The sequence below is a fragment of the Symphodus melops genome (assembly GCF_947650265.1).
Source record: "Symphodus melops genome assembly, chromosome: 13".
Taxonomy (NCBI): Eukaryota; Metazoa; Chordata; class Actinopteri; order Labriformes; family Labridae; genus Symphodus; species Symphodus melops.
The window spans coordinates 122,501-136,597 of record NC_136703.1 but is presented as its reverse complement, the minus strand read 5'-3'; the positions used below and the strand labels follow the sequence as shown (position 1 = coordinate 136,597).

Below are 14,097 nucleotides of genomic sequence, written 5' to 3'. Positions count from 1 at the left end.
TTTGTAGGCTGGTCTTTAGTGATGGATCCTTTGTAGGCTGGTCTTTAGTGATGGATCCTTTGTAGGCTGGTCTTTAGTGATGGGTCCACTATAGTGATGGATCCTTTGTAGGCTGGTCTTTAGTGATGGGTCCACTATAGTGATGGATCCTTTGTAGGCTGGTCTTTAGTGATGGTTCCACTATAGGCTGGTCTTTAGTGATGGGTCCACTATAGGCTGGTCTTTAGTGATGGATTCTTTGTAGGCTGGTCTTTAGTGATGGATCCTTTGTAGGCTGGTCTTTAGTGATGGATCCTTTGTAGGCTGGTCTTTAGTGATGGGTCCACTATAGTGATGGATCCTTTGTAGGCTGGTCTTTAGTGATGGAACCTTTGTAGGCTGGTCTTTAGTGATGGATCCTTTGTAGGCTGGTCTTTAGTGATGGGTCCACTATAGTGATGGATCCTTTGTAGGCTGGTCTTTAGTGATGGAACCTTTGTAGGCTGGTCTTTAGTGATGGGTCCACTATAGTGATGGATCCTTTTGTAGGCTGGTCTTTAGTGATGGATCCTTTGTAGGCTGGTTTTTAGTGATGGATCCTTTGTAGGCTGGTCTTTAGTGATGGATCCACTATAGGCTGGTCTTTAGTGATGGATCCTTTGTAGGCTGGTCTTTAGTGATGGATCCTTTGTAGGCTGGTCTTTAGTGATGGATCCTTTGTAGGCTGGTCTTTAGTGATGGGTCCACTATAGTGATGGATCCTTTGTAGGCTGGTCTTTAGTGATGGAACCTTTGTAGGCTGGTCTTTAGTGATGGGTCCACTATAGTGATGGATCCTTTTGTAGGCTGGTCTTTAGTGATGGATCCTTTGTAGGCTGGTTTTTAGTGATGGATCCTTTGTAGGCTGGTCTTCAGTGATGGATCCTTTGTAGGCTGGTCTTTAGTGATGGGTCCACTATAGGCTGGTCTTTAGTGATGGGTCCTTTGTAGGCTGGTCTTTAGTGATGGGTCCACTATAGGCTGGTCTTTAGTGATGGGTCCACTATAGGCTGGTCTTTAGTGATGGATTCTTTGTAGGCTGGTCTTTAGTGATGGATCCTTTGTAGGCTGGTCTTTAGTGATGGATCCTTTGTAGGCTGGTCTTTAGTGATCGGTCCACTATAGCGATGGATCCTTTGTAGGCTGGTCTTTAGTGATGGGTCCACTATAGTGATGGATCCTTTGCCCTCTTGGATAGCCCAGAGCACCATACCACTGCATTGTGACCATAAGTGCACCACAGGACTTCCCTTCATGCAGTACTTTGATAGGAGACTTGATGATGTAAAAAATGACATAGAAAAAAAGTCATTAACAAAGTCATCTGACAATTAGTTTGTTCCTATGGGTCAGGGTGTGCAAGCAAGTCAGAGAGTGGGAGAGTGAAAGTTATGGAGCGAGGGAGTAAAGGAGTGAGATAGTGATGGAGTGAGAGAGACACATGACAATTAATTATAGAAATATGTTCAAGCATTAGAAAAAAAAAGAATTAAACTAAACATAAACAACTGCAAAGCTGGCACGTAGGGATATCATCTGCTCTGAGCTCTGAGTTATTTTTGTAAATATATGAAACAGTTAATGTCACTGCAGAAACATTTTCCCAGCAGTGTCGTGGCCTATACAAACAGTATATGTGTGTCGTAATCATTGTTCTGCTCTTTACATGGAAAGGAAAAAAAACAAAGTGTGTGTGTGTGTGTGTGGTGTGTGTGTGTGTGTGTGTGTATGTGTGTGTGTAATGAGGCTCCTGCCTCTCGGCACGAACACTCACCCTGTTTGGACAAAATGAGCGACACTGGGGGGAGGGAGGGGGTAGTGTGTGGGGGGGGTGAATGAGAAATGAGGGGACTGAGCGGGAGGTGAAGGAGAAACGAGGAGGTGAAAGAGAAACATGGAGGTCAGATCCAGGAGGAGCACACTGTGCTCCCTGCAGCCCAAACTTCAACCTTAAGACTAAAGCCCTGAAACTCTATGAAGGTTTGTCCAGCACCTTCTCAATCAATCAATCTTTATTTGTATAGCGTCAATTCATAACAGGTGTTATCTCAGGACACTTTACTAAAGTAGGTAAAGGACCATACTGTTTGTCTGTTAACATTAACAAAGAGCAGGTAAACATGCTCATTGTTGGGGCTGCAACTGGATGACAAGCTGGACTGGTCGCCTAACATGGACACTATCTGCAGGAAGGGACAGAGCCGTCTGTACTTCCTGAGAAGGCTGGGGTCCTTCAACATCTGCAAAAAGCTGCTGCAGATGTTCTACCAGTCTGTGGTGTCCAGCGTCCTCTTCTACGCCGTGGTGTGCTGGGGAGGAAGCTGCAAGAAGAGGGACGCAGCACGCCTGGACAGACTGGTGAGGAGGGCCGGCTCTGTGGTGGGTACAGAGCTGGACTCTCTGGTGAGGAGGCTCTGTGGGGGGTACAGAGCTGGACTCACTGGTGAGGAGGCTCTGTGGGGGGTACAGAGCTAGACTCACTGGTGAGGAGGGCTGGCTCTGTGGTGGGTACAGAGCTGGACTCACTGGTGAGGAGGGCTGGCTCTGTGGTGGGTACAGAGCTGGACTCTCTGGTGAGGAGGGCTGGCTCTGTGGTGGGCTCAGAGCTGGACTCACTGGTGACAATGGTAGAGAGGAGAACTCTGGACAAAATGCTCTCTATCATGGACAACACACACCACCCTCTGCACAGCACCTTCACCGGGCAGAGGAGCATGTTCAGTGACAGACTGCTGTCACAGTCGTGCTCCACGGACAGACTCAAGAACTCTTTTGTCCCCCTATAGGCCATAAGACTGTACAACACTTCACTGTCACGACAGGGAAGAAGCACACGGTGATCCCTGGACTCATTTTTCACTTTTTTCTCACTCCTCATCTGCACTGCTGACCTCAGAGTCAGCCTCCAGTTGGACACTTTCATGCATATTGATAGTCACCTTACTGAGCACTGGTCACTTTAATGATAATCACCCTAATCATCAATCAATAAATCAATCAATCAATCTTTATTTGTATAGCGTCAATTCATAACAGGCGTTATCTCGAGACACTTTACAGACAGACTAATCATGTCTGGTTTAATCCCACTGTTGTGTTATGCTACATCTGTAATGGTTGACATGATCACCCTAACTAGGTCAAGTTTCACTCTATTGTCTTTGACACTTCATGCTAATCTGCTCCTCAATAGTTGGGTACTTTAATGGTAATCACCCTAATCACTCCTGGTTTCACCTTATTGTTTTGGATACTTAATGCTAATCACTGCTCCTTTATGTTGCTGAGCACTTTAATGGCCCAGTCTGCATCCCTGCATTGACTGTTTAATGACTGTACTCACACCTCTGGCACTACCTCAAACACCTCTGTACATGCACATGGAACTAGTTTCTAGAAGGTCAGCACTTTGTTTCTAAGGCTCTTTAACTGTTTTACAGGTCTCTTTTAACCAGCACATGTTTTTCTCTCCTCACAGGTTATGTACATTATGCTATATAAGTTTTAAGTCTAATGCTAATGCTAACTGCACAGGTTTAACCTGTAATTATATTTACCCTTAGTCACATAGGGGCTGCTAAATCTTGTTTGGGGATTATTGTATACAGAGGGGAGGGGGGACAGCGGGTGTGTATTGTAACTAATGTCTTGTGTCCTGCCTGTCTGTATACTGCTACTGGATGCCTTGAATTTCCCTCGGGATCAATAAAGTATCTATCTATCTATCTATCTATCTATCTATCTATCTATCTATCTATCTATCTATCTATCTATCTATCTATCTATCTATCTATCTATCTATCTATCTATCTATCTATCTATCTATCTATCTATCTATCTATCTATCTATCTAGAGCTTTGTAGGTGAGCAGAAGGATTTTAAATTCTATTCTAGATTTTATAGGGAGCCAATGGAGAGAAGCCAATACAGGAGTCATGTGGTCCCTTTTCCTAGTTCTAGTCAGAACACGAGCTGCAGCGTTTTGGACTAGCTGAAGGGTCTTAAGAGATTTACCATAGCACCCTGCTAAAATAGAATTACAGTAATCCAAACTGGACCTTCAGCCCTGTTTCCACTGAGTGATCTGGTTCGGTTTGACGGCACACATTTTGGAGGGTTTCCATAGACTAATCCAGGGAAAGATTCCCAAAATACTGACCCGTACATCCTACTTTTTGGACCCTTCTGTTGGGGTGCCAAAAATATCAAGCCGACCATAAAAGGTGGAGCTAAACACTGCAGTTTGTGATTAGTCAAAAGAATCTTCACTTCTTGTGTGACAGCGGCAAACACAACCCCACCATGTTTAAACAGTCAATTGTTTACATCTGTTTATTTCTCCTCGCCACACACAGCCTTCTCTGAACTAAAGCTGGACTGAGTCTAGGGGGGTCGGAAGTTTTGCAAGGTCAGAATCAGGGGCTTATACGCCGCCTACCAAATAGGGCACAGGTGGCTGTGGAAACACAAACGGGATCAGGCTTTACCGAACCAAACCATACCACACTGTATTGATCTGTACTGGATTGCTGTGTGGAAACGAGGCTTTACTATTACTATGTTTGTTTTTCTGGAATCAGAGCTGACCTTATTTGGAGGAGAGGGTGGAGCTTGGGAGAAGGGAGGGGTTAGCAAATGCCAAGTTAGCAAAGCTAAACAGGGTAAATGTAAGGTCTAAAGTCTAAGAATTGACAACTGTACAAACCCTTACATCCATGCTGGATCCTACAGGGGTTATCAGATTCATAATCAATGCTTTATTAATGCCAGGGGAAATTGTGTTTCACAGTTCAACATGATATATGAGCAGGAAATACAGAAACCCAAATAAATATATATAAATAATCAAATAAGCAATAATTACCAATGGAAAGTAAAATTTTATGAAGCTAAGCACAAATGGATGTGAAGATATAAACAATACGTCCACTGCTGCGTTAAACAGAGTAGATATTTCACAGTTTGTGTGGAGGGCTCATTATGGACAGTTGCAGTTACTGTAAACATAAGCACAATAGAGTGGAGAAGTTAGCAGTTGAATAGTCCAGAAAGATTTGCAGACCTCGTCCATGACTCTGACACGAGTGAGTTATGGAGTCGGACGGCCACGTCAGGAATGACCTTCTATGGTGTTTGTGCCTCACAGCAGTCCTCACTTATCAATTTTTGTGTAGAAGAAGCCAGGGCAGATTTGGGACTCATGAAACATGCATATCCAGATGATCACAGCGTATGTATGAGCGGGTGTTGATAAGTGTGACAGCTGAAAATGATCATTATTTGAATACCACACCCCTATATATTCATGGTTCAACTGTCCTCATCCCCAGAGTTTACAGCATGTTACGTAATACTGCAAAGAAGAGAAACAAGATATGACCGGAATGACACCAGAACAAAGAGAAGTAAAGAGGAATAACTGAAACCACACTGTGTTGTTTAGCAGTCTGAAATGTAGAATTAAATGGCATCAGAAGAAATACACCTGCTAGGAAATAACAGCATTGGTGTGGATGACTGTACGCCAGCAGAGTTTTAATAACTAATTTCAACATCCTTGTTGTGTAATGTACATAATCTACACGTTAATATGATCACAGTGTTTTGTTTTTAGTTTAAAAAGATAGATAGATAGATAGATAGATAGATACTTTATTGATCCCGAGGGAAATTCAAGGCATCCAGTAGCAGTATACAGACAGGCAGGACACAAGACATTAGTTACAATACACACCCGCTGTCCCCCCTCCCCTCTGTATACAAAATCCCCCAAACAAGATTTAGCAGCCCCTATGTGACTAAGAATAAACATAATTATATGTTAAACCTGTGCAGTTAGCATTAGCAATTAGACTTAAACTTATATAGCATAATGTACATAACCTGTGAGGAGAGAAAAACATGTGCTGGTTAAAAGAGACCTGTAAAACAGTTAAAGAGCCTTAGAAACAAAGTGCTGACCTTCTAGAAACTAGTTCCATGTGCATGTACAGAGGTGTTTGAGGTAGTGCCAGAGGTGTGAGTACAGTCATTAAACAGTCAATGCAGGAATGTAAAATGGCTCACCAACTTAAAGGAGCAGTGATTTGCATTAAGTGTCCTAGACAATAACCTGAAACCAGGAGTGCTTAGGGTGATTATCATTGAGTACCCAACTATTGAGGAGCAGATTAGCATTAAGAGTTGAAGACAATAGAGTGAAACTTGACCTAATCAGGGTGATCATGTCAACCATTACAGATGTAGCATAACACAACAGTAGGATGAAACCAGACATGATTAGGGTGATTATCATTAAAATGAGCAGTGCTCAGTAAAGTGACTATCAATATGCATTACAGTGTCCAACTGGGGGCTGACTCTGAGGTCAGTGGTGCAGATGAGGAATGAGAAAAAAGTGAAAAAAGAGTCCAGGGATCACCGTGTGCTTCTTCCCTGCTGTGACAGTGAAGTGTTGTACAGTCTTATGGCCTATAGGGGGACGAAAGAGTTCTTGAGTCTGTCCGTGGAGCACGACTGTGACAGCAGTCTTTCGCTGAACATGCTCCTCTGCCCGGTGAAGGTGCTGTGCAGAGGGTGGTGTGTGTTGTCCATGATGGAGAGCATTTTGTCCAGAGACCTCCTCTCTACCACTGACACCAGTGAGTCCAGCTCTGTGCCCACCACAGAGCCGGCCCTCCTCACCAGTCTGTCCAGGCGTGCTGCGTCCCTCTTCTTGCAGCTTCCTCCCCAGCACACCACGGCGTAGAAGAGGACGCTGGACACCACAGACTGGTAGAACATCTGCAGCAGCTTTTTGCAGATGTTGAAGGACCCCAGCCTTCTCAGGAAGTACAGACGACTGTCCCTTCCTGCAGGTAGTGTCCATGTTAGGCGACCAGTCCAGCTTGTCATCCAGCTGCAGCCCCAGATACCCGTAGGTCCTGACCACCTCCACGTCGACCCCGCCGATGGAAACAGGTTCAAGATGTGGTTTCTTCCTTTGGCGGTCCACCACCATCTCCTTGGTCTTGGAGGTGTTTAGCTGCAGATGGTTGTCACTGCACCACGTCACAAAGTCCTCGATCAGGCTCCTGTACTCCTCCTCCTGTCCATCCCTGACACAAGCAACTATCGCAGTGTCGTCCGAGTATTTCTGCATGTGGCAGAGCTCAGAGTTATACTGGAAGTCAGAGGTGTACAGGGTGAACAGGACGGGGGAGAGCACAGTCCCCTGTGGTGCACCGGTGCTGCTGACCACAGTGTCAGATGTGCAGTCTTTCAGTCTGACGTACTGTGGTCTCTCTGTGAGGTAGTCAGTGATCCACCTCACCAGGTGCGAGTCCACCCTCATCTCGGTCAGCTTGTCTCTCAGTAGGAGGGGATGGATGGTGTCGAAAGCGCTTGAGAAATCAAAGAACATGATTCTCATCACGCTGCTCCCTTTGTCCAGATGAGAGTAAGCCCTGTGTAGAAGATAGAGGATGGCATCGTCCACGCCCACCTTTGCCTGGTATGCAAACTGCAGTGGATCTTGTGCGTGTTGTACCTGGGGTCTGAGGTGTTGGAGCAGCAGCCGTTCAAAGGTCTTCATAACGTGGGATGTCAGAGCGATTGGTCTGAAGTCGCCTGGCTCACTGGGGTTCTTCTTCTTGGGGACAGGGGTGAGGCACGAGGTCTTCCAGAGCACAGGAACCTTCCCGAGCCGCAGGCCGCAGGCCGCAGCCGCAGGTTAAAAAAACCGTGGTTAGATACGTTCGCTACAACAGAGTGTGTTACGGCTGTCAAAAGAAGCAGCTTCTGGACTAGAGGAGGCCAGCCGGACCCCAGCTTGGAGTGATCCCAGACTGAGGAGCAAGTGGCGCCTTTCATCAGGTCAGCCACAATATCAGGCACAAGAGGTACAGGCGAACCTGTATCTGTGTCGAGTAACATCGGCTGCCAAACGGGCTGCCTGCTCGCCATTAACTCATTCCCTGCCATTGACGAGATTTTCCGTCAATTGGTGTTTTCAGTGAAATATGATAGGGGGCGCCATGGCGGATGTTGTGAAAAAGTTACAGGACTGTGAGGCCAAAAACCAACAAACAAGACCACCCGCGGGAAAGTAAAGAAGAAAAAAAAACAAACATCTTCTTCGTCCTTATTTTCTAGCGGGCGGAGTTTGATCAGTCTGTGAGTTTGACGCGCGTCATAAAGTCAACATTAGCCGTATAGATGTGAGATAAAAGCTCTTGAACAGTACAAACATGCCGGCGCCAGCAAGGAGATATTCGGCTGCGGAAGCTACAGAGTTAATTATCGATACAGACTCTGATAATTCATTTTTTGACGTTCGTGAAACTGATCTGGATGAAGGCAGCAGCGGCGACAGCGAATGGAGGGATTCAGGAGCTACATTCAGACCTTCAGGACGTGTAAGAGGTAAGATATGATCACGTTCTTTTTTGATTTACCGTGATAGCATACGCATCTGATAATGTGACGTCGAAATAACATATCCCTCAGTTTTGTACATAAACTATGTACCAAACGAATTTTTGACGGACTTCTTATTGTAATTTTCCAGACACAGAGTCCAGGTCTCCAAGATCCAGGTCTCCAAGATCCAGGTCTCCAAGATCCAGGTCTCCAAGGTCCAGACATACACGTAGGTGCAAGAGGTGAGTTATGATAACATATTTTATTTAGTTTGATAATATGTTACTTGGATTGTATGATTATTAGATACTACAATACAAGAGCATCTGCTAATTTGTGAGAGAAGATAAAAAAGAAATAATTTATCTTTCATTTTGTACACAAACTATTTACCAAATGAATATTTGATGACATTTTACTGTCATTTTACACACAGAGTCCAGGGATTCAAGGCCCAGGTGTCCTTTATACAGAACTACCCAAGGTGAAAGAGGTAAGATATGATATGAAGAGTTCCTCTCTTTGTGCACATCACACTGTTGAATAAAAAAATTGTCATTCTAATTATTTACAGGTCGATCACAGCAAAGAGGCAGAGGTCGGACCTGTGGATCTTATGGGCGTGGTGGAGGTCAAGTACCTGGTGACCAAGCAAGAGGGCCTGTAAACTAGCCAGGTGCAGGTCCTGGTCCAGGTAATCTGATGTGGAAAGAAATGAACTGGCAGCCAAAAGACTTTCCTTTTCACTGAGAATCCTGGACCTCTAAATGATGCTGCTGCTCTTGATCATATCATTCCTAAGCCTGACCTTGAAATGTACTGGTCTACAGATGACATTTTGGTCACGCCCTACTTCAACAAGGTCATATGGAGATTTCTACACTCCAATGATTATGAATCAAGGCCAGCAAAGAGCACTGACAGGTTGTACAAAGTCCGCCGTCTTATATTACCTTGTATCTAAATTCAGTCAAATGTATCAACCTAACACCAACATTTGCATTGATGAGGTTATGCTTCTGTGGCGTGGACGGCTAGCGTTCAGGGTATACAATCCCCAAAAACCTGTCAAATATGGGTTCAAATCCTTCATCCTTTGTGATCCTGACACAGGGTACTGTTACAACATGAAACCCTGTTGTGGAGAAGACACTTCCCTGGGAGACACAGCTGTCTCTCTTCTTGATCAGGTTTTTGTTCAACTAATGTTTTATTATTGAAAATAACCAATATTTAAGTGTTTGTAAAAAAAAAGTATTCCTGAGTGTATAAGAGAAGAAAAATGTATAATGTAGTTTGTAAATGTTGTAGTGCTACACTATTCAATGAAAATGTATAATTTTATGTAATCATTTTTATTTATTTTAGTTATTTATTTTAAAATATAACTGTAGTTGTCAAATGAAAGTAAAAAGAATCCAAATGTAAACTCAAAATCACATTTTTTTCTTGAAAATAAGTGTGTTTTACAAAAGTGCTGTTTTCTCAGCTTTTTGTCCGGAATGTTGTTTTTTTGTGAAAATGGCCGATATTCAAGTGCTGATAAAAAAAGATTGAATGAAGCTTGAATAAAATAGTTTCTTGTATTTGAAAGCAGAGGCTCTGATCTTTCTTTTGATGTATTCAATATTTACATATTCAAAGAACAAAATATTCTGTGGGTCTTGAAAGATTGGTGAAAATGGTGAAAAAGGCTGGTGCTGGCTGGCTACCATTCTAGAATTCTCTGGCGGGGAAAGAGTTAATGAGACTTTAAAAGAGATAAATTAAAACATGAAACGTCTTGCATCAAATCATTTCAGTATTTGGCCAAACTTTGTGTAATGTGTGTTTTAGCTGATTTTCCAAACATAAAAGTGTCACACTTTCATATCAGAAGGTCCTGACTGCCTCTGACAGCCCCCAGACTTCTCTATTGGTTATCAAGTGTGTCTGCAATGTGTAATTACACATGTGGCACATCATCGAATTATTAATTATGGACATCTCTGGACATACCTATTAGTTATAAAATAAGATATTCCTTAATAAATTTACAATTTAATCCTAACCCTATGATCCTATGATTTCCTTTGTGTTCTGTGTTTGTTTCCTAGTGTTGATTGTTTCCCTTGTGTGTTTTAATGTTTCCTTGTGTTAACTTTAGTCTTTAGTGTATTTCCCTGTGTCCTCCTATGTTGCCTGTAAGTTTATTTCCTGTGTTGTGATTCAAGGCTCCTAGTTTAGTGTTTAAAATCCAGTCTTTAGTGTTTCCTGCTTTATTTTGTAATGCCTTGTTTTAGTTGGGTTTTCAATGTCAGGTTTTACTTTGTACTTGTCCTCAGTGGCTCAATCTCATGTCCCTTATTTGCACCGAGTGTCCTCCGAGTTGTCTCCTCCACTTGCGTCTTAGCCCCGCCCACCAGAGATGCACGGAGGAAACGAAGCCGAGGAGAGAGGACCGAGGAAATCAGCTTTAAGACACATGAGACGTAGTTTCCTCGAGAGCGTCACATGACGCCACATCAGCTGATCACGTTCAGCTGTCAATCAGCCGAACAGCTGTTTATGTCCACACACATACAGACACACACACACACACACACACACACGCACACACACACACACACACTGTATTATTTCTAATCAAACTCACACACTGTATTATTTCTAATCAAACACACACACACACTGTATTATTACTAATCAAACACACACACTGTATTATTTCTAATCAAACACACACACACACTGTATTATTTCTAATCAAACACACACACTGTATTATTTCTAATCACACACACACACTGTATTATTACTAATCAAACACACACACTGTATTATTACTAATCAAACACACACACTGTATTATTTCTAATCAAACACACACACACTGTATTATTACTAATCAAACACACACACACTGTATTATTTCTAATCAAACACACACTGTATTATTTCTAATCAAACACACACACACTGTATTATTTCGAATCAAACACACACTGTATTATTTCTAATCAAACACACACACACTGTATTATTTCTAATCAAACACACACACACTGTATTATTTCTAATCAAACACACACACTGTATTATTACTAATCAAACACACACACACTGTATTATTACTAATCAAACACACACACACTGTATTATTTCTAATCAAACACACACTGTATTATTTCTAATCCAACACACACACTGTATTATTTCTAATCAAACACACACACACTGTATTATTACTAATCAAACACACACACTGTATTATTTCTAATCACACACACACATTGTATTATTACTAATCAAACACACACACTGTATTATTTCTAATCACACACACACACTGTATTATTTCGAATCAAACACACACACACTGTATCATTACTAATCAAACACACACACTGTATTATTTCTAATCACACACACACATTGTATTATTACTAATCAAACACACACACTGTATTATTTCTAATCACACACACACACTGTATTATTACTAATCAAACACACACACTGTATTATTACTAATCAAACACACACACTGTATTATTTCTAATCAAACACACACACTGTATTATTTCTAATCAAACACACACACTGTATTATTTCTAATCAAACACACACTGTATTATTACTAATCAAACACACACACTGTATTATTTCTAATCAAACACACACACTGTATTATTTCTAATCAAACACACACACTGTATTATTTCTAATCAAACACACACACACTGTATTATTTCTAATCAAACACACACACTGTATTATTACTAATCAAACACACACACACTGTATTATTACTAATCAAACACACACACATACTGTATTATTTCTAATCAAACACACACACTGTATTATTACTAATCAAACACACACACACACTGTATTATTTCTAATCAAACACACTGTATTATTTCTAATCACACACACACACTGTATTATTTCTAATCAAACACACACACACTGTATTATTTCTAATCAAACACACAAACTGTATTATTTCTAATCAAACACACACACTGTATTATTTCTAATCAAACACACACACTGTATTATTTCTAATCAAACACACACTGTATTATTACTAATCAAACACACACACACTGTATTATTTTTAATCAAACACACACACTGTATTATTTCTAATCAAACACACACACTGTATTATTTCTAATCAAACACACACACTGTATTATTTCTAATCAAACACACACACTGTTTTATTTCTAATCAAACACACACACACACTGTATTATTTCTAATCAAACACACACACACTGTATTATTTCTAATCAAACACACACACTGTATTATTACTAATCAAACACACACACACTGTATTATTACTAATCAAACACACACACACTGTATTATTACTAATCAAACACACACACTGTATTATTTCTAATCAAACACACACACACTGTATTATTACTAATCAAACACACACACACTGTATTATTACTAATCAAACACACACACTGTATTATTTCTAGTCAAACACACACACTGTATTATTTCTAATCAAACACACACACACTGTATTATTTCTAATCAAACACACACTGTATTATTTCTAATCAAACACATACACACTGTATTATTACTAATCAAACACACACACACTGTATTATTACTAATCAAACACACACACTGTATTATTTCTAATCAAACACACACTGTATTATTTCTAATCACACACACACACACTGTATTATTTCTAATCAAACACACACACACTGTATTATTACTAATCAAACACACACACACTGTATTATTACTAATCAAACACACACACTGTATTATTTCTAGTCAAACACACACACTGTATTATTTCTAATCAAACACACACACACTGTATTATTACTAATCAAACACACACACTGTATTATTTCTAGTCAAACACACACACTGTATTATTTCTAATCAAACACACACACTGTATTATTACTAATCAAACACAGTTACAGTGTTTCTTGATAACAAACACCTGAAGAACAACCTGCAGTTTGTTTCAAACCAAAAGGACAGTTTCTACTGACTCAAAGATTTCATTTTGAATTGTCTATAATTATTGATTATTATTAATCAGTTTGGACTGAACCTCGCCTGTATTTAGACAACCAACTCTGTATTTTATAAACGGATATTTATGTGTCAGGATACTGAAAATGATTGATTAGAATCTAAATGATGAAACGTTCAGAAGATAAATAAGTGAGAATATAAAACGGACTCCTCTTCATCAGACTCTTTTTAATGGCAGCTCATCACAGAGCGACTCTTTACAAACTCACTGATGTTCATCATCTGTTTAAATGTCCCACGCTCCGTTTAGCCTCTTTTTAATCTCCCTCTTTTCTCCCCTATTAAACTCTGTTTCACTGAAGTCTGATCCTGTGCAGCGTCCAATCAGTGAGTGATATACGAGAAGGGGGCGTGTCTGTCAGTGAAAAGACTTCCGTGAAGTCAGCTCTCGTGTCTCCTCGGTCATCGCTCCTCGGATCAGCCTCCTCTCTCCTCCATCCTCTCTCCTCCGTTCGCTATAAGAGCTTTGGGACGATCCTCAACATGGCGGCTTTGGAACTACTTCCTGTTCGGCTGAGGACCGAGGACCGAGGAGACTGCAAATAAGGGACTTGGGATTGAGCCAGTGTCTGGTCTGGTGTTCTGTGTTCCTTGTGTTT

The 14,097-nt window shown here is 41.2% G+C and overlaps 1 long non-coding RNA gene across 2 annotated transcripts; it reads left to right on the top strand.

Annotated features, from left to right (window-relative positions):
• The first annotated feature begins 8,179 nt into the window (after nt 1-8,179).
• Nucleotides 8,180-9,151, top strand: LOC306833419. Of its 2 annotated transcripts, XR_013780349.1 has the most exons (5): nt 8,180-8,422; nt 8,568-8,595; nt 8,626-8,661; nt 8,856-8,912; nt 8,994-9,151. It is a non-coding gene; the product is annotated as an uncharacterized lncRNA (long non-coding RNA). The 2 variants fall into 2 exon arrangements; XR_013780350.1 differs by having other exon boundaries at nt 8,568-8,661.
• Nucleotides 9,152-14,097: the final 4,946 nt, after the last annotated feature.